Source organism: Castor canadensis, chromosome 4 (assembly GCF_047511655.1).
Source record: "Castor canadensis chromosome 4, mCasCan1.hap1v2, whole genome shotgun sequence".
Classification (NCBI taxonomy): domain Eukaryota; kingdom Metazoa; phylum Chordata; class Mammalia; order Rodentia; family Castoridae; genus Castor; species Castor canadensis.
The window spans coordinates 124298289-124324129 of record NC_133389.1 but is presented as its reverse complement, the minus strand read 5'-3'; the positions used below and the strand labels follow the sequence as shown (position 1 = coordinate 124324129).

At 37.8% G+C, this 25841-nt stretch overlaps 1 protein-coding gene and 1 long non-coding RNA gene across 3 annotated transcripts in view; one reads left to right on the top strand and one right to left on the bottom strand.

The window, feature by feature from the left end:
- The window catches only part of Erich2 (glutamate rich 2), a 42489-nt gene extending 41023 nt beyond the window's left edge, over window positions 1–1466 (bottom strand). Inside the window, exon 1 of one of the 2 annotated variants that reach the window (XM_074071073.1) lies at window positions 1336–1466. The gene's annotated coding sequence lies outside the window, so the exon portion shown is untranslated. Of the gene's footprint in view, window positions 1–1143; window positions 1285–1335 lie in introns of those variants that run through there. The other variant, XM_074071074.1, reaches the window with a different exon arrangement.
- An 82-nt stretch (window positions 1467–1548) lies between these two features.
- Window positions 1549–25841, top strand: part of LOC141422585 (uncharacterized) — a 51751-nt gene continuing 27458 nt past the window's right edge. Inside the window, exons 1-2 of the long non-coding RNA XR_012447250.1 lie at window positions 1549–1613; window positions 1820–1944. This is a non-coding gene — a long non-coding RNA (uncharacterized lncRNA). The remainder of the gene's footprint in view (window positions 1614–1819; window positions 1945–25841) is intronic.

The window sequence follows — 25841 nt, the reverse complement described above, 5'->3', positions numbered from 1 at the left end:
TAGAATAGCCATCATCAGCAACACCACCAACAACAGGTGTTGGCAAGGATGCGGGGAAAAAGGAACCCTCTTACACTGTTGGTGGGAATGTAGACTAGTACAACCACTCTGGAAAAAAATTTGGAGGCTACTTAAAAAGCTAGACATGGATCTACCATTTGATCCAGTAATACCACCACTCTTGGGGATATACCCAAAAGACTGTGACACAGGTTACTCCAGAGGCACCTGCACACCCATGTTTATTGCAGCACTATTCACAATAGCCAAGTTATGGAAACAGCCAAGATGCCCCACCACTGACGAATGGATTAAGAAAATGTGGTATCTATACACAATGGAATTCTATGCAGCCATGAAGAAGAACGAAATGTTATTCGCTGGTAAATGGATGGAATTGGAGAACATCATTCTGAGTGAGGTTAGCCTGGCCCAAAAGACCAAAAATCGTATGTTCTCCCTCATATGTGGACATTAGATCAAGGGCAAACACAACAAGGGGATTGGACTATGAGCACATGATAAAAGCAAGAGCACACAAGGAAGGGGTGAGGATAGGTAAGACACCTAAAAAACTAGCTAGCATTTGTTGCCCTTAACGCAGAGAAACTAAAGCAGATACCTTAAAGCAACCGAGGCCAATAGGAAAAGGGGAACAGGCACTAGAGAAAAGGTTAGATCAAAAAGAATTAACCTAGAAGGTAACACCCACGCACAGGAAATCAATGTGAGTCAATGCCCTGTATAGCTATCCTTATCTCAACCAGCAAAAACCTTTGTTCCTTCCTATTATGGCTTATACTCTCTCTACAACAAAATTAGAAATAAGGGCAAAATAGTTTCTGCTGGGTATTGAGGGGGGGAGCAGGAGGGGGTGGAGTGGGTGGTAAGGGAGGGGGTGGGGGCAGGGGGGAGAAATGAACCAAGCCTTGTATGCACATATGAATAATAAAAGAAAAAAAAAAAGAACTGGGGGCAAGGGCGAGGACTGAAGGGGGATCCGGAAGCGGAGGATGCAACAAGACTATTTTTATGGCGGGTGGAGGGGTAGAGCTGGCGCTTACAAGTGGGCAGTTCTAAGCGTAGTGGTGTAGACACTTCTGCCAGACCCAACCCGCCATGCACACTCGTGTAGACACAAACCTCTCTTCCTCAGTGTCGGGCGGCAGCCGGCACACCTGCAGCTGCGCAGTTCCCTTCCCAGGCACACCTGAACAGCCCCAACCTGCAGGGGCAGGGAAGCCTGCGGATTCAGGCGCAGGGGTGAAGGCCGGGTCCAGCTGCACGCGGGATGGGGAGAGGGCGGCCTGCGGTTGGCCTGGCGCCAACTCTTACCCGCTAAGAGTGGTGGCTCTCTCCAGCAGGAAGAGCAGACACGAAGGCCACCCGGCTGCGGCTTGCCTAGTTCCGAGCCGGTATCCAGGGACGCCGCGTCCCTATGGAAAGGAGCCCGCGGAGCAGTCTAGATGGCGGAGGAGGGGCGGGGGCGGGGCGAGCGCGGGGGCGGAGCGTAGAGTCCCGGGGCGGGGCCGGGGCGGGGCCGGGGCGGGGCAGAGCTAGCTCCGGGAGCCACACCAAGCGCGGGGCAAGTGGCCTTGCTGACCCAGGGCCAGGTGGGTTTGGTGGTCCCGCGGCAGGGTAGTTGGGTGCACAAATTCTAGGACGGATGTGCGTGTTTCCTGGTTACTTTGAGAAGGGCTGAAGAGAGGGGGATTGGACTATCGAGCTCGTACCTGATCCTGATTCTAGATGGTAGAGAGGCGGGGTGGCTTCGTTCGTATTTTAAACTTGTGGAGTAAAAGATGTCTTCGGTTGGCAGAGATGAGTGTTACTGGATGTGGAGGAACAGATGTCCCCTGAAGGTTGAGTCCGCCTATTTGAGATCGCTCAAGATGATGAGTTTCCTCCGGGTGTCGACAGAAGTCTCCCAGAAATCCGGTCCAGGTGATTAGAACCAGTGACGCGCCTCTCCCATCAGCAGGTTCCCTTTAGCGCCCTGGCTGCTACTGAAACACCTCCGCCTACCGGAGGTCTTACTGCTTCAGTAACTGCTTCGGTCACAAAAAGAGTGGGAGTTTTTCTGTTAGAAAAATCCTAATTGTCCCTGAAACTTACTTTGCTTCTAGGACAGATTTGGTGGTTTGTCTGTACATGGGATGCAGAGAACTAGTTGCTAGGCAACATGTTTTGAAGGAAGCCAGTTTGTTGGAATCAAATCTGGCTTTGAATTTCGCATAATTACACCTCAGGAATGAGATATAATTGCTGTTTAACCTCTGAGATTAGGTGTCCTCTGGGGATATGTACCTTAGTAGGTGGTTGTGAAATCCAAGTGACCAAAATATGTAAGCTTTACTATCACTTAATTGTTCTTAATTATTACTATTATTATTATAAAAATAGAACTAGCCAAACCATTCAGGAACCAAGAGTATACAGAGATTCAGTTATTTTGAAATTCTCTTGATTCATCTATCTACATTCATCTGTCACTCTAACACTCATGTGAGCCATGAATGAGAGGAAGGTGACAAAGGGAAAAAACCAGAATGGAAGTTTAAAGAACTCAATGAAGTCACAGACATATATGCCTCCTTTGATAAGGACATAGCAAGCCACTACCTCCTGTATTACAGGGACACCCTTACATAGTTAATGTCTGTAGTTTGATGGAAGACTTTTTGCTCAATTAAGGCAATGGGAAATTCATTATATTTCCGGATTAACACCTTTGGAAGCATTAGTTTTGTTGAATTTGCGTAGTATTGACAAATAGGGCATGGTTGACTGGCTAAGGACGTGTAAGAAAGAAGACATCAAATTGACTGGATTAAACTTTCTCTTCCTAACCCTCTACCCTCAACAGAAAAGCTCAAATCCACTTATAGAATGCAAGGTTTTCAGTGTTTATTGATGGTTCCTAGGAGGGCACAAATGCATTAGTGACCTTGGAGAATTAAGGTAGTCTGTCCACATGGGGGAAAGGTCACAGCTTCCACCATGGCTTTCCAGGTCTTCAAGTGTAAAGTGGGATGTGTGCACTACTTGCTCCTGTAGCTCAGAAAATGGAAAGAGAGAAAATAAGTAAAGCCCCTGACACAGGACTGGACCTTGACAACTGGTCAATAACTCATAGGTATCATTATTCAACTGTATTATGGTTGTGAGTAAAAGTACCTACTTTCAAGGTAATAGTAAGGATTAAAGGTCATTTAGGTAAAGTGCCTGTCCCAGTGCTTACTCAAACCTACAATGGTTATTTTTCTTCTCTGATAAAAACTGTTATATTTCATCTTCATTTGCATAACTTTAGAAATAATTCACCTATAACTTTTGTGCAGAATTTGTTATTGGTATACTCAAAAATAAAGCAAAGTTTAGCTTTGGCCTGTGTATTCAGACAAAGTAATTTTACTTCACTTTAAAAAATTACTTTACTTTTTAAAAATTACTAAAAGAAAAAACCCTAATGAGGGTTTGTTCTAAAAAAGCAAATGAGAAAAGTCAAGTGCTCATATATTGAATCACACCACAAAACTCCTTTTATTAAACTCCATGGTCCGGTCTTGTTTTATTGTTGTTGCTGGGTTTTTTGTTTGTTTGTTTGTTTTGTGGGTTTTTTGGTGATGGTGTTAGAGGTAGAATCCATGGCCTTGCACACACTAGGTAAACACTCCATGTGACCAGCCCCAACTCCATGATTTTGAATGGATAAATTTTTATTACAGATCTGAATGTTAGCAAGCATGATATTAAGACATTTAAATAACTTTTAGTGTTTTTCTGATTATAAAACTAATACAGGTACTGCAGGTGTAGCTCAGTGGAGTGGTAACCTAGCATGTGTGAGGTCCTTGGTTCCATCCTCAGCACTGCAAAAACAAACCAAAAACACCCCGCCCCCACTACCGACACTAGTACATGCTCACAATAGACAATTTGCAACATCAGAGAAACACTACTGAAGAAACAAAACTACTCAGAATTCCACCACCAGAATACTACCCAGTAGTAACCTCATTTACTGGTTCTATTTTTTACTTCTAGTCCTTTTTTGTGCACATATATATTTGCTTAATAACATTTGTATTTGATGGTATACACATTTCTTGCATTCCTTTTTGCTTAATAGTCTCTTTTCAATGCTTCCCCAATGTCTTTTAAGTCTTCAAAACAAATTTTGATGTTTTATATATATATACCACAATTTACCCATAGTTTATCCAACTAGTTCCTAATTTGGATATTTCCAACTTTTCTCCTATAATTAATTGTTTCAAAAATATTTATTGGGAGCACAAGATAAAGTAGGGACTCAGCTGGGTATGTGATGTAAGTGGTGAAGAGTAACTTTGAGAAATAAGGTTTTGATGAATGGCTTTGTAAATAAGTCTTTGATGGCATCTTTCATTCTTAGACTGAATTCCTGGAACTATGAAAACATAACTTCAAAAAGCATTCTTTGAGCTTCAAAGGCAAACTTAAGAAATTAAAATTCTAAACTATAAAATATTAACTTTTTGGAAAAGTACCAACAGGAGAATTAATATTTATTTTGTGCAAAGTGTGAACTTACCCAGAAGATGGTTTCTTGTTAGTTGCTGTGAAACACCAAGAGTATTTGAAGTGTATTGACCTTGGCTTTTACCTCTAATTCTTTCCAGGATTTGCTGGTTTTCTCAATAGTGTGAGATTGTTTGAAGTCTATGCAAATTGCCCTACTTCCCCTTTTCACAGCTAAAATGTTAACAACAGTATTTTATTTCCAGCTTTCCTCTTGCAAGCATATGGCTTTTCTACATTTCTCTCATTTACCATCCATGTGAAACATTTTGTGTCATCCCACTTACTAACCTGAGGAGATTTCATTCTTCTAAACCAAAGCTAAATACACGTATTCCTATAAGAGTTATAGTTAGTTTTCATCAAGAAATATGTAAATTAACTAATGTATTTGGGGAATTTCATAAGAAAGATTATTTATTGAAAGCAATAACCACTCCTTGTAAGATACATATGCATGCTTGTGTACATACCTCCACATACCCTGCTGTTCTTTGACAATTACATTTTTATTTTATTTTATTTTTATTATTTGTTTACTCACATGTGCATACATTGTTTGGGTCATTTCTCTCCCCTGCCTCCCTCCCCCACCCTCTCCCCCCTTCTTCCCGCAGTTCCAGGCAGGTCCTGTTCTGCCTTTATCACTAATTTTGTTGAAGAAAAGAGACAAGTGTAATAAGAAAGACAATGTGTTTTTGCTAGTTGAGTTGAGGATAGCTATACAGAAATATTCCTAGCATTGCTTTCTTGTACACGTGTTATGACCCATGTTGATTCATCTCTAACTGATCTTTACCCTGGTTACTGATCCCCTTCTCATGATAACCTCTGTTGCTTTAAGGTTTCTGTATTAGCTCCTCTGGAGCGGGGACATCAAACGCTTTCATGTTTTGTGTTTTCTACCTATTTCTATATTACCTGGATGTGCTCGCCCCTTGTCATGTGATCCCAGTCCAACCACATTGCTGCGTTTGCCCTAGATCTAAAGTCTGTATATGAGGGAGAACATACGATTTTTGATCTTCTGTGCTTGGTTGACCTCGCTCAGAATTTTGTTCTCTAGTTCTATCCATTTACCTGCAAATGATAAGATTTCATTCTTCTTCATGGCTGAGTAAAATTCCATTGTGTACAAGTACCACATTTTCTTGATCCATTCATCAATAGTGGGGCATCTTGGTTGTTTCCATAACTTGGCTATTGTGAATAGTGCTGCAATAAACATGGGTGTGCAGGTGCCTCTGGAGTAACCTTGTTGCATTTCTTTGGGTATATCCCCAGGAGTGGGATTGCTGGATCATATGACAGGTCTATGTTTAGATTGTTAAGAAGTCTTCAAATTTTTTTCCAGAGTGGTTGCACCAGCTTGCATTCCCACCAGCAATGGATGAGGGTTCCTTTTTCCCCACATCCTCACCAACACATATTGTTGGTGGTGTTTTTGATGATGGCTATTCTAACAGGGGTGAGGTGGAATCTTAGTGTGGTTTTAATTTGCATTTCTTTTATGGCTAGAGATGGACAATTACATTTTTAAATATTAGGTCAAACCATATGAAATTGCTATCTGTGGATAAGAAATGGCCAAATACTGTCAACTTCATATGGTTCTGTCTATACAAATACTTCATGCATCAGTTTATTTTTTTCACCTTTCTCCAAATATTGAACTTGATGATCATACTAAGGATATCCTTTATTCTTACACAAGATTATGTTTGCTTCAGCTTTCATAAATATTTGAATCTAGTCAAGAGGGAGCCATAAAGTGTTTGTTTATTATTTTGGAGACAGTAGAGGGAGCCTGTAGTCAAAACATTACTATTGTAGGCATGTAAATGATGGTTGTCTTCTACTTCTTGATGTGTGGATGCTAGTATATATGTGAAGCAACAAACTTTTAAAAAGTTGGTTGTGCTTAAATAATCACCTTAATACAATGAAGAGAAGACTGACTGCCAGTGCAATAAGGGCTCAGACTAGGATCAACCAGAATAGTGCAATTCTCAGCTCTTCTCTGAGTAATGCCAGAGACGACAGCACACTGTCACACTGTCACATTTGTGCTCCTTCCATTTCCATGGCATTAGATCATGGTTCTTTGTTTCTCTAGAATTTTAAAATGCGTTCCCATTTCTGATAATTGTGTCAGGATGTACAGTCATGTTGTTTAGCTGGTTGCTTCCTCTAGACATGTACAGAGGCCCTTTGATCTTGCTTCAGCTCACATCCTTCTACGAAGGTTTCTAATAAATTACTATTGCTTTCAGAGACTGAGAATTTTTATTAACATTAACTAAAGATGTCATCTCTTGCTGATTTGCTCCTCAGCTATCTTTATCTTTGGTCCAGTCTTTTGCTAAGTGCTACCAAACCCTGATGTTATGAAGGGGTTCCTAAGGTAATTAGTAGTGTCAGCACTATTCTTCACTATTGATAGTCTAGGGAGGACTCCAAGTTCCTAAATCTAGAGGTGGAGAAGAAAGACAAGGAGGAGGAAGTTGAGAAGGAAGAGGAGGAGAAAGAAAAATAGTAGGAGGAAGGGGAGACATCTGTGAAGACATTAAATGTACTTTCTAAAGAAAATTTGACAAGCTTTGGCATGGGTGAACTAAAGCATAGCCTTCTTCACCCTCTTTGTGGTACAAAGGGATTCCCTAGAATAAAGGCTGATTTTTAAGTTGCTAATTGTAATGCTTACATAATAAAAATTATCAACTTTTTCATTGACATATACATATGCCTATCACTATACTCAAGATAACAAAAATATCCATCGTATCTCTCATTCCTTTTAGAAAACCTTCTTCTGTCCCTCTTTTCATCCCCAAACAATCACTGATCTGTGTTCTGCCACTGTTGGTAAGTCTGACCTTTCTACAGTTTTATGTAAATGAAATAATACAGTTTTCAATCCTTTCTGCAAAGCTTCTTTTCTCAACATTGTAATTTTGGATTTATCCATGCTGTTACATGTATCAATAGTTAATTCACTTTTATTGCCAAGTAGTATTCTGTTGCATAGATATACCACAATTTACTTATCCATCTACCTGGTGATAGACATTTCTGCTATTGCCTTAAAATTTTTTCCAGGCAGAAGCTGGCATATTACGGGGTTTATTTTTTTGTTCCTGGTCTTTTACTGGTCACTTTCTTTTGTTGCAACATATCCAATGACTTGAGGACTCTCAATTCATTAAAAAAATTTTTTTTAAAGTTTTTTCAGATTAGAGGGTAAGTATTCTTTCATTACTTATCTGAGCTGGAAGCAGAATTCCTATTGCTTTCCTCTGAAACATGAATGAGCAACCAAGGATTAACAGATATTAGAGAAAATTAAAAGTGTATAACAAAAATACCAAAGATAAACTAATAGAAAACAAATGATTATACAGGAAATAGGTAATTAGAGGAATGAAAGAAAACAAGTAAACATGCTAGAAATGGACTTTAGAGAAATTTGAGAAAATGTTATATTGAATCCACAACAGGCTGACAGGATCCCATAACAAATTTGTAATCAGCCTAAGAACAAGAAAGCATTGAAAAATTATAAACACATGTTAAAGAATTTAAGTAGTAAATTTGGATATGTACAAATGGCTAACAGGTAAATGCTCATTGACACTAGGCATCAGGGAAATGTAAATCAAAACCAAAAATGATATATAAACTTACATTTGTCAGGAAGGCTCTTTTAAAAAATTAAAAATAAGTATTGGCCAGTATGTGGAGAAATTGAACTCTGCAAAATGGCGCAGTTACTATGGAAAACCGTATGGAGGTTTCTCAAAAACAAAAAACTAGAACTGCCATATGGTTCAGCAATCCCACGTCTGGATATATATCCAAAAAAATTGAAATCAAGATTCCCAAAGTGATATTTGCACTCCTATTGCAGGATTATTCACCATAGCCCATTATGGAAACAACCCAAGATTCACAGACAGATTGTGATTAAAGTGAATTTCATTCATAAACACTCTAGAATACTCCTACACCTTAAGAAAGAAGGGAATTCTACAATATGTGACAACCTGCGTGGGCTTTGAGGACCTTGTGCTAAGTGAAATAAGTCAGACACAGAGAAATACTGCATGATTCCATTTATGTGAAGTATCTAAAAGAGTCAAATTTATAAAACTGAAGACTAGAATGGTGGTGGTTACCTAGGGATGTGGAGAAGGGTAGATGGAAAGTTATTTTCTTAAAGGTGGGTAATAGGATTTAGAACATCTTCCTGATGGGAGAAGAAAAGAAAATACAGGAGAAAAGATGACAGCTAGAATGAATTAATCCAGGAAGCATAACCTATAAGCGATGTAACCTGGACAAGAACAGAGAAAAATGGAGTAAAAGTATTATTAAGGAAATCACAAAAAAAACATTTCTAAGAACTGAAAGAAGCCAGAAATCTTTAGATTTAAATGGCCCAAGAAGTGCCTAGCCTACAAATGAAAATTGCGAAACACTGCACCATGCACATGTGTGCCAACTACCAATGTCTCACCTCTCAGCTCCATAAACAATTTTCTTTGCCCTGCTTTGGATTGCTGGTGGTGAATCCTGTAAATATTTCTCCCTTTCCAGCTGTCATAAGGTTAAGTCTTGACACTGAGGATGCTGGAGGACACTGAGAGGAAGTGCTTTCCTTCCTGGTTCCCATGATCATTTTTCTTGCTTCTCTGGTTGCCAGCAGACAGCTTCCATCACAATGGTACAAAAGATATTTAGTGGTGCACTTGCCAGTCTATTTTGCCAGGATTCTAGAAGGTAGCTTCCCAGGAGTTTTGCTAGCATCCCAGCAGGTGACTTCTTATCAGCCTGAGCCTGTGCATGTCAGCAAATTTCTCTGCCACCCCGTGGACCATATAACACAGCCTATGAAATATATGAGTGCCTTCCTTTTATATTCAGTGTTGAACTGCCTGCCCTCTTGGTAATTGCACCACAAGAGTTCAGTCCCTCAGCTTTCACTTGCTCCTGTACCAGTGGTCTTCAAACTGCAGTGCTTTTCAAGAAGAAAAAACTTTAAGATAATCTGCTACCAGATTCTTAACATCTGTGTGGACTCTTTCCTAAAATTTTTCCGTCTGAGAATGCCTGAATCACATTGCAAAGCTCTTTCTCTCACTTGTCCAAAAGAAAGGCAACCTCTTCACCATCTCCAGTCTCAGAGGTGGCCCTGGGCTAAACCAGGAATTAGCCCAGGTTTGATCAAGACAGCACCAACATTTAGACTTCTGTCCCTTTCTCTGTTTTTGACATACTTCCTTTATAGTGAAACCAGCCTTAGAAATAGGGGGTTCTGACTCACACTGAAATATTTTCAAATCTGTTACATTATAGAGTGGAATGGTAGAATTGGTGACAATTTTTGTTGAAAGGCCTGATCTCCTTCATCCTTAGATTTTTGTTGAGAACTCAGCATTCTTCTGGGAGAGTCCAGAAGAACAAAGAGAGGATTGGTGAGAAATGTTAGTGAGAGTATTGATTGGTGAAATTGAATATTGGTAAGAGAAATACCTTTTCAAATGTCTTTTAACATTAACAAATCTTCTTAGCTATTCGTAATACTCATACTTTCTTAGGGCCATTTCATTAGCTAGAATGAAAAAAACTTTAAACACCAAATTTGTGCAAATTAATAGCAACGATTCTTCCAGTGTACCTGGAATGATTTCTGGGACTGCCAGTTTAAAAAATATACAATAAATATAAGCTACAGACTTCCCTTAGATTGGGTATATATTATAAATAATATGGTTAGAACCTATTTTATTAAATCATACCATGAAATATGTATTTCAATAACAATCCTTATCTTAGAAAATTTTAAATATTCAAAATGATAGCTTCAAATTAATGTTTTTTAGCTGGTTATACATTTCTACTTCATAAATAAACAGGAAAATATAAATATGCTTCAGATGTATAATGAAATTAATGGTGTCCTGATTTTATTCAAATCTTCATTAAATTATTCTAAAAGAAGCAGAATACCAGAGATCATACAAGCACAGAAACATAAATTTAATGATTTAAATTATTTAGCAATAATAATAATAGTACTATATGGGCTAGTATGCTATTATTTAACAATATTGTGTTAATAAACAATGCAATTAGAAATAGTAATAGGAATAATTAAACATGTGAGAAAATATAACAGTTTAAAACAGTTTGCTTCTTGTCCTTTGATACAGCAATTTATTTCTTTTTTGGTATTTAAATTTGATAGGTTCGATTATTGTATATTCTTAAGATGTAAATATTCATAAGATTTTAAAAAGAGAACTATTCCTAATTAAGCAGACATTACCTATATTTAATGAAAATGACAATAACATGTTTCTTTCCTCCCTATGATGTGGACTTCCAATTGTTCTGCCTCCTTCCTCAATGCATGTTGCCATTGGGATGTTCATATTTTCTTTCTTTCTTTGTTTTCAGTTTTTATTTTTGAGATAGGGCCTTGAACTCCCTTTGTAGCTCAGAACTACATAGATTGAACTTGAGATCCTCCTGCCTCTGTGGGATTACAGAACTACCACAACTAACTTCTTTTCTTTTATGTAGTAATAAAACAGCAGTCAAATGTGACTACTTTGACTTGGAGCTCTGCTATTATCAAGTCTACATTATAGAAGTTTACAGACTCAGTGAACTTTTCTAAGATTTACACTTGTACTCTCTGCCAAATATGCAGAATGATGAGCAAAGTCTATTAACTTTGAATAAAATATAACAGTATTTTGTGTTTTCTTCAGTTTCATAGAAATCAAGAAAATTGTTTGAAACCCCGTTTTTCAACTTAATGTACCTATGAGCAGGAGAGTATTATTTTGTTGCTAGTATTCAGTGCAGTATGTGGCATGACCATAAGTAAGACCTGACCTAATGAGCTCTGCAGTGTAATGGCCTCTGCTGGGTTGATCAGTGTATCCCCCAACCATTGATGTTCACCTGGAACCTGTGAATGTGACCTTATTTGAAAGTAGGTCATGTTGGATTAGAGTGGGCATGAAATTCAACAACCAGGATCCTTCCAAGGAATGCTAACAGTTACCAGAGCCACCATAAGTCAGAGGAGAGGCATGGAATAGATTCTGCCTTAGAACTTCAAAGGGAGAATGGCCCTTTCAGACTTGTGTCTTCATATTCGTGAGAGAATTAATTTCTGTTGTGTTAAGCCACCTGGTTTTTATGCTTTGTTATGGCAACCCAGCACAGGGGCCAACACATCTGTCATCAAATTTCCCCCCTTTGTCTGCCCACAGAACATTTGAGTTCCAAACTGTGAATCAGGAAATGTAACTTTGCTCAGTTCCACAGAGCAAATTGGAGAGTGGTATGCCCAAACTAATTCAGTGGCCACTAGTTGCTCAGATCCCAACTGAGCAATGGGATCTTTGGTAGATGAAACAAACCTGCTTGAAGTAGAAGTACTGCCCTGTCTAATCCCAGTCTCCATAGGTAACTTCACAATCTCGTTCTCTGCCATAGCCAATCCAAAATGATTTTCTGCACATCATGTAGTATGCTGTGCTATGGCTGTTCACATCCTTTATTCAGATGCATGTGTTCCCTCCTTCCCCATTAACAATCACAGTCATTTGGCCGTTTTTTCCAGTGATATCTGGGTTATGCTGGTGATATTGTAGTTGTTCTCCTTTTCATGATCTGAACTTCCAGAAAACATTGCCACAAGGTTCACAATGTTTAAAATTAAATTAGTAATATCTCTGTAATAAGGAGTCTGGCTCTATTGTTTGACGTTTGACTACTGACAGCTGTAAGCCCCGTCACTCTTCCTCCTCATTGGTCCCACATTTGGGCAAGCTGGTTAGAAAGCCTGGATGCCCTCTCCTTTGGTAGGGAGATTCAAACCACCTGAACTCCTGCCACATGTGGGAACCCTCACCCCATTCCTATCCCTAAGCACAATAAAAAATACAAGCCTGGGACAATTATTATTCACTCTCTAAAGCCATTCCAGAAATGTTGTGAAGACTCCCTGCTCTCCCCAGCAACAAAGCCTATGTGAGTTGTGTGTGTGTGAGTGTGTGATTGTGTGTTGTCATCAGTCTTGACATGTGAACAAGTTTTGGGTGGCAGTCCATCCTGATTCTCCAGGGTGGCCACAATAATCTTGCTATACAGAACAGTCATTAATCCATAAGACAAGTCAAACTCAGGGACCGTCAGAACCTCCTGAAGTTGCATATTTAAGTCATATCAGTTGAAGTGATACCACATGGGTGATCCATTATTGTGAACACAAATCATGGTTACCAACATCAGTGGCCAGGGAAAAATTGGAGATAGTGACTACCAAAGGCAGAAATCTATGGTGTGTCCATTTAAAAGCAAAAATAGCATGGTTTCCAGTTCCTATTTTTTGGGGGTTGGGGTGATACTATATGAGTTTTATCTTTTCTTCTTTAACTTCTACACCATCACCAAACGTCAGAACATTTCAAGTCCATGAGGACTTCTCAGGACATAGGACTTGCAGTGTTAAAGCAAGTGTTAAAGTATTTCAGGGAGAGAACTTAACTGCTCAGCTGAATCTTATCCAAATTCCTGACAGAAACATGAGTGATAATGATGAAGCACTGTTCTTTTGAGCCATTGTTTTGGGGTTGTTATGTGGCAACACTAGAGGTAGCAACTCAAGCTAGCTAAAGTGGAGCCCATGGTCTTTTCCCTCAAAACTTGTTCTTCTCAGTCTTCCCATTAGGAGACTGACAACTCTTCTTCCAATTGCTGAGGCCAAAAACTTTGTAGAGGGAGCGGGGAAGAGAGAGAACAATGGAAGGGGTAAATCCAATTAAGATATATTTTAAACACATATGTAAATATCACACTGTATCCCCTGTATAATTATTCTATGCTAATGCAATCCTAAAAAAAGCTTTGTAGAATGAGTGAGGCCCTGAGTTGAGTCCCTAGCATTACCAAAATAAAACAAAAGAAAAAGCCTTGTAGACATTCTAGACTCCACTTTCTCCCACCTTCAGTCATTCACTAATCATATTGGTTCCACCTTCAAAATATATACATATTACCTTCTTAGTGAAGCCTTTCATGTTCACTCTTATCTCAAATTTCAGCCCCTTGGCTTGATTGGTCCTAATCTCCCTCTTGCTTTATTCTTTTCTTAGCACTTTCCATTCTCCACCATGCTGTGTATTTTACACTTTTACCTTGCTTACCGTCTCCACACTGAAACAAAAGCTTCCTGCAAGGGTTTGTGTCTGTCTCATTTACTCTTTTAGCTCTAGAAAAGAGTACTCCAACACAACATTCTTTAAACAATTTATTTTGAATATTACAAAAACTTTTTATTTAAAAAGCACTATATGTTCACAGAAATTGATAAGAAACAACAAAATGAAAAGCCAAGCAAAGTACTCTCAAGATCTTCCATACTAGGACTATCACTGTTAAAATTTACAGTGGTATCCACATCCTTTCCTACAACCTATGCTATATTCCATTACAAAATTAAACTGTAACTAAACTGCAATACTGATTTTTAGCTTACTTCTCCCCATCACAATATAGAATACAATGGACTCTTAATAGACGTCTATTGTTTGATGAACAGTTACCATAGTACAGTTGTATTGATTTTTCAAATTTAGAATCAACACTCGGGAAGATAATAAAAGATAATTTAATTGCAGAACATAATGTAAGTGTTGTCATGCTTATGACAGAGGTTTGAAGTGAATGGGGGAGAAAAGGAGGAGAAGCCAGCACCTTCATCCTGCAAAGTATCCAGAGACAAATGAAATTGTCTACTGGGGGTATATTTAAATGAGCGTGTGTGTGTGTGTGCGTGTGTGTGTATGTGTGTGTGGTGTGTATCCGAACATGTTATTTCAAAAGAACTGTCTTCAAGTCCAGATATTCTTTATTCCATTAACCTAGTCTGTTGTTAAGACTTTCATTATACTTTTTTGGACTTAATAAGCTTTTCATTTCTAAGACTTCTGTTTGATTCATTTTCAAAACCTCTCTGTTGAATTTCTCATTCATATCCTGCATTGTCTTCCTAATTTTATTTAAGTTTATCTGTATCTGCCTTCCCAGTTTGCATGCCTTGATGAAGTAGTCATTTTTGAGAAGTCCATATGGTAAAGGAAGAGGTCAGTCTCCATGCAACAGCCAGCACAGAACTGAGGTCCTCCATCAAACATCTCACACAGAATTGAATTCTGACAACAACAACTTGAGTTTGGAAATGAATCTTTTACCAGTTGAGCCTTCAGATTAGACCTCATCCCTGGCTATCATCTTGGTTGCAGACTTACAAGAGCTACTGAAGCAGAGGCTGCAACTGAGTTGTGCTTGGATTTCTGATAGACTGAATCTGTGAGGTAACTAAGTGTTTATTCTTTCAAGTCTCTAAGTTTGTGGTGCTTTGTTGCAACAAAAATTACTAGTATGCTGGAGTCTTTGTCAAGACTTTCCAAGTGCTATAGGCATGGCCTTTTCAGGGAATCATATCTGTCTCTTCTGAGGCATGGTCTTTTTCCCTAGATCCATCAATCCTGTACACAGCACCCACCCGTACTACCATCACTCTTTCCCAATCTGAGTGACTGCCTTTTTCCTCTCAGCTATGGCTTATTCTACCTTCTGCTCTTGTGGCTTTTGCTTTGCCTTTGAATGGTCACTTCACATAATCTTCTGAATGAGTTTACATTTTGATAATAGCCATGAATGAGTTGGTAGGGGGATGTCTTTAAAAGCTGGAGTACTGAGAGTCTGGGAATCCAAGGAAATAGTGTTAAACATTGGGAAATAGAGATTGCTTCAGAGAAGCCATCAAACCCAGGACAACAGAAAGGGTAGAGAGAGGCAGTTAGTGGCTTTCTAGAACCACCACCATACCTCATCCAAACAGGTAACAACAGGAAGGGACTCTGCTTTTTTTTTTTTTTCTTTGATGGTGGTATTGGGGCTTGAGCTCAGGGCCTCATGCTTTCTAGGCTTTCTAGTGCTCTACTACTAGAGCCACTCCACCAGCCCAGGAAGGGACTCTGATGTTCAACCCCAAGACACTTCTTATAGATGGTGATGGGAAGGATAAACCTAACTAACTCTAACCTATAATTCAACCTATATGACCTCCTTACTATACTGAAAATACTTATCACACTACCTTATATTTACAATAATAATAGTTATTGAGAATATACTATGTGCTGGACATTACATTAGGCTCTAGTAAGCATTAGGGAGTAGACCCTGCATCTCATGCAATGTTCACACACACAAAAAGTTGGGAGCCACTGCTTCCAGTTCCTTGATAACTTCAGGTCAATCTTTTCTCTATGTCACTTTCCTGAGTCCTCTCCTGTCCTCCATCATCTTTGACCATTTCTCCTTTTTCCAGGCTGCTGGGTTTCTATTGAGCGTGCTTTGTCTTCAATGGGTCATGGGTAATGGTTCTTCATTTGACCCACCACGCACTCAGTATTTGTCTCTGTTAAATGAGAGGGTCAGCCTGGATGGTTTTAAAGATCTCCTCCAACTCCAACATGTCAAATCTGTCCAACTAGAATTTACAGTAATCAAATTTACTCAGTCTTGGAGAACTCCCTTCATCTCTCAGGGTTCCGGGGACTTTATGGAACTTTATGGAAAGTAGCAGGGAGCTACTTTCTTATCATTCACTAAGGGTCTCCCTAAAGGACCCCCAAGCAATTATGGGTGAATCATTTAGACTTGGGGGCAGAGGAAAGGATTTGTGCATTTAAGAAAAAAAAATCGTGGAGTTATTTATGTTACTAGCTTCCCTGGTATTGGTAATTCCCAGCAGCTTTCTGTAATTCCCAAGGTCAGAAACAAGCTGTTTTTCAAAGAAATTTAAACAATCATACTGAGAAACAGCCCTGAGATGAAGAAAGATTTCATAGAAAAAAAAGGCAGTAGACTAATGAGGACTGGGGTGAGTCCAGAGCAAGCAATGAGTCTGGGTTTAGCTAACTCTCTCCAACTTCATGAGTTTCTTTTGGGGCACCACAGAGAAACCTCCAGCCTCTGAAGCTCCCTTGAACAGTTTTTAAAAGCAATTGAGCAAAATAAAGGCTCCTAGTGACTGTTTCTCATTTAGAAGTGCCATCATTGCCATCATTGCACTTCTGCAGCACAGGGTGTACGTGTGCTTTTCACTCTTGGTGGTGAGTTTATATATGCCCTGTGATGTTTAGTTATTAATCATCCAGTGACACTGAGTTAGATGAGTTAGCCAAGTATTCTTTTTAAGAAAACAGATGTTGTTACAAAGTCACTGTTCTACTTTATGAGGAAAATTCCACTAGCATGTAAAATACCTGGTTTATTTTAAAAAATGAAGCAACAAAGAGAACAAAAAGGAAATATGTATAATGTGATTTATAATTAAAAATGTAAATCTTCTATTGGTATTAATTACATAAAATGACAGTTGTCTACATAACTGCACATTATGCACATAAGAATTACTCTTTGATTAGGACTGTTACTGTCTTCTCATTGGGAGTTAGATCCTAATTTTCTCAGTTAGGTGAGATATCTCAACCAAATGGCCTGCATTTTCCATTTTCCATTCCCCCATGTAACTTGTAAGAAATGGTTTAGGCTAGCATTTTCTTATTTTCCATAGACTTTCTGTCTTATGCATAGTTAAAATAAGCCATTTCCTAAACCAGTGGTTCTCAAACTTGAGTGATCATTAGAATACCCAGGAGAGTTATTAAAGCACAGATCGCCAGGCCTCCTGAGTTACTTAGAAAATCTAGGGCTGGACCCTTGGATTTGCATTTCTAATAAGTGAGCCCATGGGACTGTGGTGCTGCTGGTCTGAGGACTATACTGCTTGCAACTATCAGCTCTGTGTAAAAATTGATCCAGTTCGTGGACTGTTTTAGAGAGCAAAATACCGGTATGCTGAATAAACAGTTTATCATTGTTTCCTGAAGTAATTTCCTTTTCTTTTGTGTTTGTATGCGAATTCTGTTGTTTGCTTCAGCAGGCATTAAGCCTTGTAATATACTCATTTGTTGCATGTGTTTTACCTCCTTTAAGACATGAGCTCATTGAAGGATTATGTTCACCTTTGACTCTTCATTGTATCTTACATTTTGTAGACATCAAACAATTGTTTGGTAAATTGAATTTAGCTATCTAGGTAGGCTTTGTATTTGAGTTTGAAGCTTTCTACAGCTAAAAATTATAAACAAAAAATACTGAATTAAGTGTACAGTTCACATGTCATTAATTGAACATATCAGCTTGACTGATTTTAAGAGTGTGGGAAAAGAATATTTCCTTAAACTAGGCCAGGGTTTTAAATCTAATTATATCTACTTATTTTTTATTAAGACATAATATTTGTACATCTTTATGGAACACATTATGGTAATTCTATACATATATAATGTGAGATAATGAAATCAGGGTGATAAGCATTTCCATCTTTTTAAACATTTATCATATTTGTATTGAGAATTTCATACTCTTTTAGTCATTTTGCAATAGCCTTGATGTGCTGTAGAAAAATCAGAGCTATTTCCTCTTCTCTGTGTTTTGTTGTTTCTTATTGAACTTTCTGACTCCCTTTCCACTGCCCTTTCTAGTCTTTAGTGACCACTATTCTATTCCTTTCTCCTATGAAACTGACTTTCGAGTTTCTACAGATGAGTGAGAACCTGAGGTATTTGCTTTCTGTGTCTGGCTTATTTCACTTAACACAATGACCTTCAACTTAATCCATGTTGCTGCAAATTATAGGAGTTCATTCTTTTTATGGCATAATAGTATTCCGTTGTGCATCTATATGCCATGTTTTCTTTATCTATTTGTCCACTGCTAGGCATCCAGGTCGAGGCCATATTTTGGTTGCTGTGAATGGTGCTTCAGTAACAAGAGAATGTGAGTATCTCTTTGGTGTATGATAATGATTTCATCTCCTTTGGATATATAATTAGCAGTGGAATTGATGAATCTATGGTAGTTCTATTTTTAGTTTTTTGAGAACTCTTCATACTATTTTCCATAATGTCTGTACTAATTTATGTTCTCCCAACAGTGTATAAGAAAGAGTTCCCATTTGTACAAATCCTTGCCAATGTGATGTGTTTGATGATAGCCACCCTAACCGGGGCAAGATATCTCTGTGTGGGTTTGATCTGCATTTCCCTGCTGATTAGTAAGTCTGACCATTTTTTCATTTGTTTATTGGCTATTTGGTTATGCTTTCTTTGGAGAAGTTTCTACTTAGTTCTTTAGTCCATTTTACAATTGGATTTTTTTTTGGATGTTCAGCTTTTTTGGGTTCCTTACATATTCTGAGTATTAATCCCTTTTTAGATGAATTATCTGCAAATATTTTTTCCATCTTAAGGTTGTCTTTTAATTCTGTTGATTATTTCTTTTGCTGTGCAGAAGACTTCTTAGTTTGTCTAATCCCATTTGTCTATTTTTTACTTTGTTGTCTGTGTCTTTGAGGGTCCCACTTAACGCTCATGCCAATGTCTTGAAATGTTTCCCCCATGTTGCCTTGTAGTAATTTCATAGTTCAGATTTTACATGTAGGTCTTTGATATATTTTGAGTTGATTTTTATGTACGGTGAGAGGAAGGGATCTGTTTTCCTGCATATGTACAGCCACTTTTGTCAGCGCTCTATGTTCTTGGTACCTTTATTAAAAATCATTTGGGTGTAGGAATGTGGATTAACTTCTAGGTTCTCTATTCTGTTCCATTGGTTTATGTTTCTGCTTTTATGCCACTACCATGCTGTTTTGGCTCCTTATAGCTTTGTAGTATGTTTTTAAGTCAGCTAATGTGATGCTACCAGCTGTGTGGCTTTTTGTTTTTGCTTGGGATTGCTTTGGCTATCCTGGGTCTTTTATAGTTCAGAATGAATTTTAGGATGTTTTTCCTATTTTTTTAAGGAAAATCATTTGTATTTTGATGGAAATTGCATTGAATCTGTAGATCCCTTTAGATAGTATAATCATTTTAACAATATTATGCTTCTGATCCATGAACAAGGGATATCTTTCCTTTTTTTGGTATCCTCTATAATTTCTTTCATCAGTGTTTTATAATTTTCATTGTAGAGATCTTTTACTTCTTGGTTAAATTTATTTCTGAATATTTTTGTAGCTATTGTGAAGGTGGTTGCTTTCTTAATTTCCCTTTTTAGCAAGTTTTTATTAGTATAAAATGCTACTGGATTTTTGGCAGTAGTGGGATTTGAACTCAGGGCCTCATGCTTGCTAGGCAAGCACTCTATCATTTGAGCCACTCCATCAGCCCTTTTTTGTGCTAGGTGTTTTCTTTTTTTTTTTTTTTTTCATTTTTCTTTTATTATTCATATGTGCATACAAGGCTTGGTTCATTTCTCCCCCCTGCCCCCACCCCCTCCCTTACCACCCACTCCGCCCCCTCCCTCTCCCCCCCACCCCATCAATACCCAGCAGAAACTATTTTGCCCTTATCTCTAATTTTGTTGTAGAGAGATTATAAGCCATAATAGGAAGGAACAAGGGTTTTTGCTGGTTGAGATAAGGATAGCTATACAGGGCATTGACTCCCACAATGATTTCCTGTGCATGGGTGTTACCTTCTAGGTTAATTCTTTTTGATCTAACCTTTTCTCTAGTGCCTGTTCCCCTTTTCCTATTGGCCTCAGTTGCTTTAAGGTATCTGCTTTAGTTTCTCTGCGTTAAGGGCAACAAATGCTAGCTAGTTTTTTAGGTGTCTTACCTATCCTCACCCCTCCCTTGTGTGCTCTCGCTTTTATCATGTGCTCATAGTCCAATCCCCTTGTTGTGTTTGCCCTTGATCTAATGTCCACATATGAGGGAGAACATACGATTTTTGGTTTTTTGAGCCAGGCTAACCTCACTCAGAATGATGTTCTCCAATTCCATCCATTTACCAGCGAATGATAACATTTTGTTCTTCTTCATGGCTGCATAAAATTCCATTGTGTATAGATACCACATTTTCTTAATCCATTCGTCAGTGCTGGGGCATCTTGGCTGTTTCCATAACTTGGCTATTGTGAATAGTGCTGCAATAAACATGGGTGTGCAGGTGCCTCTAGAGTAACAGTCTTTTGGGTATATCCCCAAGAGTGGTATTGCTGGATCAAATGGTAGATCGATGTCCAGCTTTTTAAGTAGCCTCCAAATTTTTTTCCAGAGTGGTTGTACTAGTCTACATTCCCACCAACAGTGTAAGAGGGTTCCTTTTTCCCCGAATCCTTGCCAACACCTGTTGGTGGTGGTGTTGCTGATGATGGCTATTCTAACAGGGGTGAGGTGGAATCTTAGCATGGTTTTAATTTGCATTTCCTTTATTGCTAGAGATGGTGAGCATTTTTTCATGTGTTTTCTGGCCATTTGAATTTCTTCTTTTGAGAAAGTTCTGTTTAGTTCATGTGCCCATTTCTTTATTGGTTCATTAATTTTGGGAGAATTTAGTTTTTTAAGTTCCCTATATATTCTGGTTATCAGTCCTTTGATGTATAGTTGGCAAATATTTTCTCCCACTCTGTGGGTGTTCTCTCCAGTTTAGAGACCATTTCTTTTGATGAACAGAAGCTTTTTAGTTTTATGAGGTCCCATTTATCTATGCTATCTCTTAGTTGCTGTGCTGCTGGGGTTTCATTGAGAAAGTTCTTACCTATACCTAATAACTCCAGAGTATTTCCTACTCTTTCTTGTATCAACTTTAGAGTTTGGGGTCTGATATTAAGATCCTTGATCCATTTTGAGTTAATCTTGGTATAGGGTGATATACATGGATCTAGTTTCAGTTTTTTGCAGACTGCTAACCAGTTTTCCCAGCAGTTTTTGTTGAAAAGGCTGCTATTTCTCCATCGTATATTTTTAGCTCCTTTGTCAAAGATAAGTTGCTTATAGTTGTGTGGCTTCATATCTGGATCCTCTATTCTGTTCCACTGGTCTTCATGTCTGTTTTTGTGCCAGTACCATGCTGTTTTTATTGTTATTGCTTTGTAATATAGTTTGAAGTCAGGTATTGTGATACCTCCTGCATTGTTCTTTTGACTGAGTATTGTGCTAGGTGTTTTCGAGATAAGGTCTAGTGAACTATTTTGCCTAGGCTGACCTCAAACTACAATCCTCCTGATCTCTGCCTTCCAAATATCTAGGATTACAGGCATGAGCCATCAGTCTCTGGCTGATACTGTATTTTTTATGCTGATTTTTGTATCCTGCACCTACTGAATTCATTTATAAGTTCTAATAGTTTTTTGATGGAGTAATTAGGTTTTGCTGTGTATAAAATCATGTCATCTGCAAACATGGATGATTTAACTTCCTCCTTTTAATTTGGGTGCCTTTCTTCTCTTGCTGAATTGCTCCTGCTAAGACTTCCTGCCAGCAGTGTATTAAATAAGAATAATGAAGGTGGACATCCTTGTTTTGTTCCCATTTTTAGAGGAGACATGAGACACTTCCAGGTCTTCCGCATTCAGTATGGTACTGGTATGGGCTTTTCATATAAAGCCTTTGGTATTTTTGAGGTATGTTCCTTTCATACCTTATTTGCTGAGAGTTTTTTTTTTTTTAACCAAATGCTTTTTCTACATCCATTGACCATGTGGTTTTGTCCTTCATTCTGTTGATGTGTTGTATCACATTTATTGATTTTTGTATGTTAGCCATCTTTGCATGCCCAGGATAGATTCTGCTTGATCATGGTGTATAACCTTTTTGACACTCAGCTAAATTCCATTTGCTATTATTTTAGTGAGAATTTTTGCATATATGTTCTTCAGATTTGAAATTTTCTTTTTTGTATATTCATCGGTTTTGGTATCAGGGTAATGCTGGCCTCATAAAAAGTGTTTGGCAGAGTTCCTTCATTTTATTTTTTTGAATAGTTTAAAAAGAATTAGAATTTGTTCCTTAATTTTTTAAAAGACTTTAGCAGTAAAGTCATTAGGTCCTGGACTTATTTTAGATGGGAGCTGTTAAAGTACAGCTTCAATCTCATTATTTCTTGTTAGTCTGTTTTGATTTTCTGTTTCTTCTTGATTCAATTTTGATAGATTATATGTCTTCTAAAATGTATCCACTTCAAGGTTTTCCAGTTTTTTAGTTTATTATTGCTCGCAGAAGTTTCTTAAGATCCTTTTTGTGGAATCAGTTATAATGCCTCTTCTTCCATCTCTGATTTTGAGTCTTTCATTCTTGCTTAGTCTAGCTCATGGTTTGTTAATTTTGTTTATCCTTCAAAAACCAAAGTTTTTTTTACTGCTCTCTTATATTCTTTTTATTTATTTGTGCTCTAATCTTTATTTCTTTCCTTCTAATTATGGGTTTAGTTTGTTTTCTAAGTCTTTGAGCTGCATTGTGAAGTTCTTTCTGTTTTTTGATTATCATATTGCTGTAGACTTCCTTTAGTACTGCTTTGTAGAGTCTCACAGAATTTGATACATTGTTTTCATTTCACTCAGAAATGTTTTTATTTCCATTTCCATTTCAATTACCTACTGGTCATTTGGGAGCATGTTATTCAGTTTTTCATGTATCTATGTACTTTCCATTCTCACTGACTTGTAGTTTAATTCTGATGTGGTCTCAGAACATAAATGATCCAATTTGTAAAAAAAATATCAAGACTCAATTTGTGTCCTAACATATGATCTATCTTTGGAGAATGTACTGATAAGAAGAATGTATTCTGCTGCTGTTGGTTGACATTTTCTGTAAAGGCTTGTTAGGTTCATTTGCTGTACAGTATGGCTCAACCCCGATATTATTTTGTTGATTTTTCTGTCTGGATGACTTGTCTATTGAGCAAGGTAGGGTGTTGAATTTACCAACTACTGTTGTATTATAGTTTCTAACTCCCTTTAAATCTAATATTTGTATGGTTCCATGCTGGGTATATATCTATCTATCATTTATCTATCTATCATCTTTCTATCTATCTATCATCTATCATCTATCTATCTATCATCTATCATCTATCTATCATCTATCTATCTATCATCTAACTATCTTTATAATTGTTATATCTTGCTGACTTGATCCTTCTATCAATGTATAGCCCTTTTTGTATCTTTTTATAATATTTACATAAAGTCTGCTTTATGTATTATGAAAATAGCTACTCCTGCCCACTTTTAGTTTCCATTTGCATGATAAATCTTTTTTCCAACTCTTCACCATTACTTTATGGATATCTTCACCAGTTACAGAAGTCTCTCATAGGGAGTATATAGTTGGGCATTTAGTTTCTTTTTTAATCCATTCAGAATGTCGATATATTTTGACTATTGAATCTAATCCACCTATATTCAAGTTTATTATTGATAGGTGTGAACTTCTTCCTGGTGTTTTGTTATTCTGCTTATTTTGTATCTTTCTATTCCTCTTATTTAAAATTTTTTTCAGTATTGAGATTGAGCTCAGGGCTTCATGTTTGCTAAACAAGTGCTCTACCACTTGAGTCAAGCCCCAGTCCAAGAAAACTTTTTTTTTTTTTTGCAATGCTGGGGATTAAACTTATGACCTTGTATATGGTAAGCAAGCAATCTGTCACTGAACTATCCCCACCAGACTGTCCACTTTTTAAATTTATTTTGTGATTTGGTTGTTTTCTGTCATCTACGATTTGATTCTTTTCTCTTTCGTGTATCTAATTTTCTGTTGAGTTTTGTATATTCATGTGTTCTCATCATGATAATTTTCATCCTTTTGTTGCTAGTGTAGGACGCCTTTAAACATTTCTTGTAGACTAGTCTGATGGTGGTGAATTCTCTTGGCTTCTGCTTATTTGTGAAAAACTATTTCTCCTTTATTTTTGAAGAGTATAGTATTCTTAGTTAGCAGGACTTCTTTTTCTTTTAGTACTTTGACTATATCATCCCATTCTTTTCTAACCTGTAAGGTTTCTGCTGAGAGATCTTTTGTATAGTTCATGTGTATCCCTTATTCATGGCATGATGCTTTTCTCTTGCTGCTTTTAGGATTCTTTGTCTTGTACTTTTGATATTTGACTATAATATGCCTGGTGAAGGTCTAATTTGGTTGAATATTGGTGAGATCCTTTAAGATTTTTGTAACTGGATGTCCATGTCTTTGGGAATTTTGGGGTATTTTTTTGCAAAATAGGTTTTTAATGCCTTTACCCTTTTATTCACCTTCAGAAATAATGCAAATATTTGTTTGCTTAGTGATGTCTCACAAGTCTTATAGACTTTCTTCATTCTTTTTTTTTTTTTAATCTGATGGGATAGTTCAAAAGACCTGTCCTCAAGTTCAGAAAATATTATTCTGGTCTATTATGAAACCTTTTCTATTGTATTTTATATTTCATTCACTAAAGCTTTTAAGCTCCAAAATTTCTGATTGGTTCTTTTTTTGTGATTTCTATCTTTTTGGTGAATTTCTCCTTCATATCCTGAATAACTTTTCTCATTTCTTTGTATTATCTGCATTCTCTTGTATCTCGCTGAGTTTCCTCAGGCTCTTTATTTTGAATTCTGTTTTCAAATAGTTCATGGATTTCCTTCAAATTAGGAATGATTTTTTGGAAAATTGTTATCTTCCTTTGGAACTGTTTTATGTTTCTTGTGTCCCTATGTTGATGTCTATGCATCTGGTGTAACTTTTCACCTCTCCCAATTTTATGAAGTAGTTTTTGTAGGAAGTATTATTTTATTCAGATGGGATATATGATCAGTTGGGTAGGTGCTTTGGGCTTGGTTATAGGAGACCTGCAAAGTAGTCTCTGTGTGATTTGTGTTTTCATCTTTGATATCAGCAGTGTTTATGTGTGCCTCAGACTATACTCGTAGACTACAGCCATCCATGAAGGACTGACTTTTTAAGTGAACATAGACCTCCAAAGCTGTCCTCAGTCTTGAGTTGAGCACTGATGGCAGTAGGGCTTGTGGAAGCAACTGCCACAGTCTCTGTAGAATGTAGATATGGAGAGGACTGTCCCCAGGTCCCTTGGGAGCAAGCACAGGTGACACCAAGGTTTGTGATGGCAGAAGCTACAATACTTAAGACACAGGATATAAAAAAGACCTTCCCCCAACTATGAGGATGAATGCAGAAGTTACATTGGCCTGTGGTGCTAGGTGTCGCAGTTCTGGAGCCACAGGATAGGATATGACCTTCCCCGGGTCCTGCAGGATGAGCACAGGTGATGATGGGGTTTATGACGCCGGTAATCATGGATTCAAGGTTGTAGAGCACAAAGTGGACCTTCCCTAAGTCC